A 5,969-nucleotide genomic window follows, 5' to 3' on the forward strand; every position below is an offset into this window, starting at 1 on the left:
TTTTTTAATTTATTGCCATTTCCCATTTCTGCCCACACTGAGCAGGATGGAGCCAGCAGAGGAGCTATGTCCTGCCCAGGACCAGGGTGACAGGGACATCCCCACAGAGCCCTGTGCAGGTGAGGGGGGGACATGGGGATGAGCCCAGTGGGTGGCCAGAACAACCAGGAGATGGTCTTTGGAGGAAAACCCCAAGAAAATGGGGAAAACGTGGGCCAGGAGATGGTCTTCTGCTGGGAATGAACCTTGATGGTGGAGAAAAGAGAGACCAGGAGATGTTGTCCTGTATGGAATAACCCTCCACGACCCACCAGGAGATGTTCTCCTTTGGGGAACATCCCTACATGGTCGCCCAAATGACCCACCAGGAGACATTCCTCTCCCCTCTCCCAGGTGCTGTGGTGCCGGCCCACAGTGGTGGTCACCCAAATGGCTGCATCAACCTGCCGGGTCTCCTGGAGGATGGCAGGATGGCACCGAAGCCCTACGGCTGCCCTGACTGCGGGAACACCTTCAGACTCAGGTCCACCCTGATCCAGCACAAGAGGACCCACACTGGGGAGAGGCCCTTCCCCTGCAGGCAACGTGGGAAGAGCTTCACGAGGAAGGCCCACTTGACATCCCACCAATGGACCCACACCGGTGAGCGGCCCTACCAGTGCGGGGAGTGTGGGAAGGCCTTCAGGCAGAGCTCCAGCCTGGTCATGCACCAATGCATCCACAATGGTGAGAAGCCCTACGGCTGTGGGCACCGCGGGAAGGCCTTCAGGCAGAGCTCCAGCCTGGTCATGCACCAATGCATCCACAATGGTGAGAAGCCCTACGGCTGTGGGCACTGCGGGAAGACCTTCAGCCAGAGCTCCAACCTGCTCACGCACGAGAAGACCCACACTGCGGAGAAGCCCAATGGCTGTGGCCGACAAGAGAAGAGCTTCATCCACAGCTTTACCTTGTCTATGCACCTCCAAACCTACATAGGCGAGACGCTCTACTACACCTGCTCCAAGTGCGGTAAGACCTGCAGATGGACCCCTGACCAGGTCAGGCATCTCCAGAGCAGCACCAGGGAGAAGTTGTATGACTGCGAGCACTGCGGGAAGACCTTTAGCCTGAGCTCCGACCTGGTCAAGTGCCAAAGTACTGACCCAGAGAAGAGGCTGTTCTCCTGCAGGCAATGTGGGAAGAGATTCAAGGGGAAGGATGACTTGGCATCTCACCAACAGACCCACACAAGAGAGAAGCCCTACTGGTGCGGGGAGTGTGAGAAGACCTTTAGGCATAGCTCGAAGCTCATCGACCATGAACGGATCCACACAGGTTATCGACCCTACACCTGCGGCCAATGCAAGATGAGCTTCTCCCACAGCTCCACCTTGGCCACACACCTCCGGACCCACACTGGCGAGAGGCCCTACATCTGCCCGGTCTGTGACGGAGCCTTCAAAACCAACTCCACCTTGAGCCAGCATTGCCTCACCCACACCAGTGAGATGCCCTACACCTGTCCTGAGTGTGGGAAGACCTGCAGATGGACCCCTGACCAGGTCAAGCATCTCCAGACCAGCACTGGGAAGAAGCTCTATGACTGTGAGCACTGTGGGAAGACCTTCAGCCTCTGCTCCAGTCTGGTCAAGCACAAGAAGAACCACTCCGGGGAGAAGCCCTATGGCTGTGGACACTGCGGGAAGACCTTCAATCAGAGCTCCAACCTGCTCATGCGCCAGCGGACCCACACTGAAGAGAAGCCCTACCAGTGCAGCGAGTGCAGGAAGACCTTCAGCATTAGCTCAAGCCTGGTCAAGCATGAGAGGACCCACACTGGGGAGAAGCCCTTCTCCTGCAGGCAGTGTGGGAAGACCTTCAGAGTCAGCTCCAACCTATGTATGCATGAGACGATCCACAGTGGGGAGAGGCCATACGCCTGCGGACACTGCGGGAAGACCTACAGCCACAGCTCCACCCTGCTTAAGCACCAGAGGACCCACACCGGGGAGAGGCCGTTCTCCTGCAGGCAATGTGGGAAGAGCTTCATATACAAGACCCAGTTGGTGACCCATCAACAGACCCACACCGGAGAGAAGCCCTACCGGTGCAGGGAGTGTGAGAAGGCCTTCAGGCATAGCTCCAACTTGATGGAGCATGAGCGGACCCACACAGGTGATCGACCCTTTATGTGTGGCAAGAGCTTCAGCCGGAGCTCCAACTTGGCCAGGCATCTCTGGACCCACACTGGTGAGAAACCCTATGGCTGTGGGAGCACCAGGGATTCTCCTGCAGCCTGTGGAGAAGACCATGGTGAGACATGATGTCCCGGTGCAGCCTGTGGAGGTCCACAGTGGAGCAGTTGGTGGCCATGACTCCAGCGTGTGATGGAATGACTACAACCCCCATTCCCCAACAGGCAGAGAAATGAGGAGGGAAGTTGAAGCTGGGAAGATGGGAGGGGTGGGGAGGAAGCTGTAGGTTTGGGTTTGTTTCTCCTTATCTTGCTCTGGTTTGGTTGGGCTGCAGCCTGTGACCACCATGGGTGAGTGGTCCCTCCCTGTCCTTGTCTCAACAGATGAGGTTTTATCTTTTTTCTTCTGATTCTTCTCCCCATCCCACCGGGCAGGAGGGAGGAGGGAGTGAGTGGCTGCGTGGTGCTCATCTGCCACCTGGGCCTCAACCACAATGCACCTCAAGGCCATGACTTCATCTTGGAGGGTTGTACCAGGACCCCTCGCCTTGACCCAGGTCCATCATGGTGCCCCAAGCCATGGCTTCGTCTTGAAGGACCATCAGTCCATCATTGCACCCCATGTCCATGTCTCCACCTTGAAGAACCACCTTGTCCTCATGGAAGTCCCTCATCCTGCCCCAAAGCCATGTCTGCAGCCCAGGGAGCATCCGCAGGTCCCCATCCCACCTTCATGTCCCCATCCCACCTCCATATGTCAATAAATAGTGGTGAATGCTGCTCCTGTGGTTTCAGACTGGAAATTACGGGGAGCACTGGATGGGATTTCAGAGGGCACTGGGATGCATTGCAAGGGGCACTGGAGGGTTAACTGGTGTCCCTTCCTGCTTGGTGGGTGAGGGCAAATTTTCTTTTGGTTCTCTGTGTGGTCACCCAGAACACCTGGAGCAACACTTTGAGAGGTTCAATTAAATAATAATTTTTTTTAAAAGATGTAAAATGCAGCAGAATTACAAAAGATAAATGACTTTGGCAAAGAAAACGTATAACAACCCCATCAACCAATGACAACACTAAAACTTACAACAATGTGACAACAACTAACAATGTAATGATACCATAATTACCAACAATAGGTCTGTTGGGTCATTGTTGATGGTGCCACGTTGGGTGCCAAAAAAGACTGATGGTTTTACACTTGGCTGGGAGCCAAACCCACACAACCCATTCGCTCACTCTCCCCCCTCCTGGGGATGGGGGAGAGAATTAAAGGGGTAAAGGCAAAAAAAAAAGGACTCATGGGTTGAGATAAGAACAATTTAATAGCTAAATTACAAGAATATTGACAATAATAGTATATACAAATGAGTGATACACAGTAATAGTGCTCACCACCCCAGTGACCAAGGCTCAGCCTGTTCCCGGCTAATGATCCCGGAGCAGGGAGAGTCCTGAAACCGCACTCCTGAAATGGAGATAACATCCCGAGCATCCCAGACCGAGAGCTGACTGAGGGAGGGAGAAGGCCCTGGGAGAGGGCCCACCCTGAGAGAGCTGACCCGGAGGAAAATGGATCTGGAACAAAAAGGGATGATCTTCTGGAGGGCCCTCACCTATATACTGGGCATGACATGTATGTTATGGAATAGACTCTTGGCCATTTTGGGTCTCAATCCCGAACCTAAGATTGAATCCCAGGCTAGCAATTTGGGCTGTGCTCCCACACAGCTTCTTCTGCCTCCGGACAGCAGAGAAGCTAAAGAGACCTTGGGCTGTCCTGGCAACAACTATAAACATCACTGTTACCAGCTTGCTTAGCACAAATCCAAAACAGCCTCACACTAGTTACTATGAAGAAAGTTTACTCTGTCTCAGCTGAACCCAGGGCAGCCCTGCAGCTCCTAAGCTTGCCTTCCCTATTAATTTTTCCTAAACATATTTTTAAAAACCTCTTATTCCATCAACTATTGTATCTAACCTGTATTTCTTTGTAATCATTTTCTATGTCACTTATCTCAAGGGAATTTGAATGATTCAAACAAGTAGACTCTATTTTGTCATCATTTTAATTATATCATTTTGATAATTTATTATTCACCAAATAGTTTTATGGATCCTGTCATCGAATAATGCAGTCCGCAATAACCAGAAACCTGCTGATGAAATCTCTGTACTTAGATTAGTTCTCTGATGCTTGTCACTTTTGCATGAAATGAAATTTACCCAGTGTAACTGTAATATTAACTGGTGCAAAAAGATTGCTGGAGGACCTGTGCCTGCGGTGCTTCCATTCCCTGCTGTTGCTCAGATAATCAGGTGAGCAGCACATCCATCACTTTCAGCAGACGAGCAGTGCTGCTTGCTGTCTTCTGAAGTGAGCAACCTGGAGAGACCTCACCTGCAAAGGGCTATTTACACCCATGATGTTGGACTGATTCCCACACGTACTCTCTTCCAGGCACAGCTTGCGACTTCCAGCTTGCTTTTTAAATAAAAACACTACTCAAGTTCTAAATATTTCTGACTGATGCTAATTCTGTTTATCAACTGGTGCACTACATTGACTTATAATTGTCAAGTTGCAAAAGATGTTTATTCACTGCAAGAGAACTGAGGTGGCTTTTGTATATTTTAAATATGTAAAACTCATGAGTACTTGTAATTAATGCTGTATCCTATACTTTCCAGTTAAACTCAGCTTAATAGCATTTTGGTTTTTACACAGTTCAACTTTTCAGTTACCTTTCATGCCCTGATTCTGCTAAAGTTTTTTTTTTTTTTTAAGTCTAATGTGAGAAAAAATATAGCTTTCAGTTTTAGAATTGTTATTAACCAAAATAACATGGTTTGCCATTCCTTTCAATGAATTTCTTTGGCTGCACCGTCTGTGCAGTTAAAAATGTGGCAATAAAACAAATAGTCTTATAAATTCAAGTACAAGATGTTCCAAGAATACAGTCAGAAGAGAAGGAGACAAAGAGGACTGGTGAAGGATAAAACACTGTGCAGGCTCATTTGCAGTTCTACAGTGAACGCCTTTATGTGGCTGGTGCCTTTCCTTTCCCCTCCTTCTCAAAAGCAAGAGACATCCAAGAGAGACTGAACTTTAAATTCATTTTGGCATTTCTTACAGGCAGGAATTTACTAGTAGCTACAGCAAAAGGAGCTAGTGATTTAGGACTAACTTCAACATATATGCTTTTCCTTCAACTCCTTAAAGGCAAGACTTCTATTTTACAACATAACTAGATTTTTTTTTTCTTTCTCTAGTTTGCAGACTGAGCTAGGGGAACATAAAGAGTTCAATTTACTTGCACTTCTGCAGAAAACCTGTAGCTAAGTCAGAAATAGATGCCTGGGTCCTTTTGTGCCCTGCTGTAACCATGAGACTCACCATGTGGTTTTGCTGATATGTATGTGATAGCTCGTGGTTTTTGAACTGATAGCATTCCGAATAGTTGAAGCTGCCCAAGTAGAAGCTGAGTTACTGTTGGATTATATTTTTAACTGGTGTCATCATCTCGTCATCCAATCTACCCAGCATCATTTTGACTGTACATTTCCTTGCAGCCCATCCATTTGCTTTGACTTCACTCCTGCTGGAGAGTGTTTCCGAGCTGTTCTGCAGTACTCTCCACTACTTATGCAAATCTCTTAAGATATTACAATATACTGCTTAAGAGAAGCTAGCAACCTAAGAGCTGCACGAGAGGCAGTTAGGGATCATTTATATCTAGAATATAATTCTGATTATAGAAGCAAAATACGCCCTACATTATATACACAAAAAAGA

General features: G+C 48.8%; 1 pseudogene; it reads left to right on the forward strand.

Annotated features, from left to right (window-relative positions):
- The window catches only part of LOC104468145, a 7,224-nt pseudogene extending 4,918 nt beyond the window's left edge, over window positions 1-2,306 (forward strand).
- The last annotated feature ends 3,663 nt before the right edge of the window (window positions 2,307-5,969 follow it).

This window comes from Pterocles gutturalis, unplaced genomic scaffold, assembly GCF_000699245.1.
Source record: "Pterocles gutturalis isolate BGI_N339 unplaced genomic scaffold, ASM69924v1 scaffold24576, whole genome shotgun sequence".
Taxonomy (NCBI): Eukaryota; Metazoa; Chordata; class Aves; order Pterocliformes; family Pteroclidae; genus Pterocles; species Pterocles gutturalis.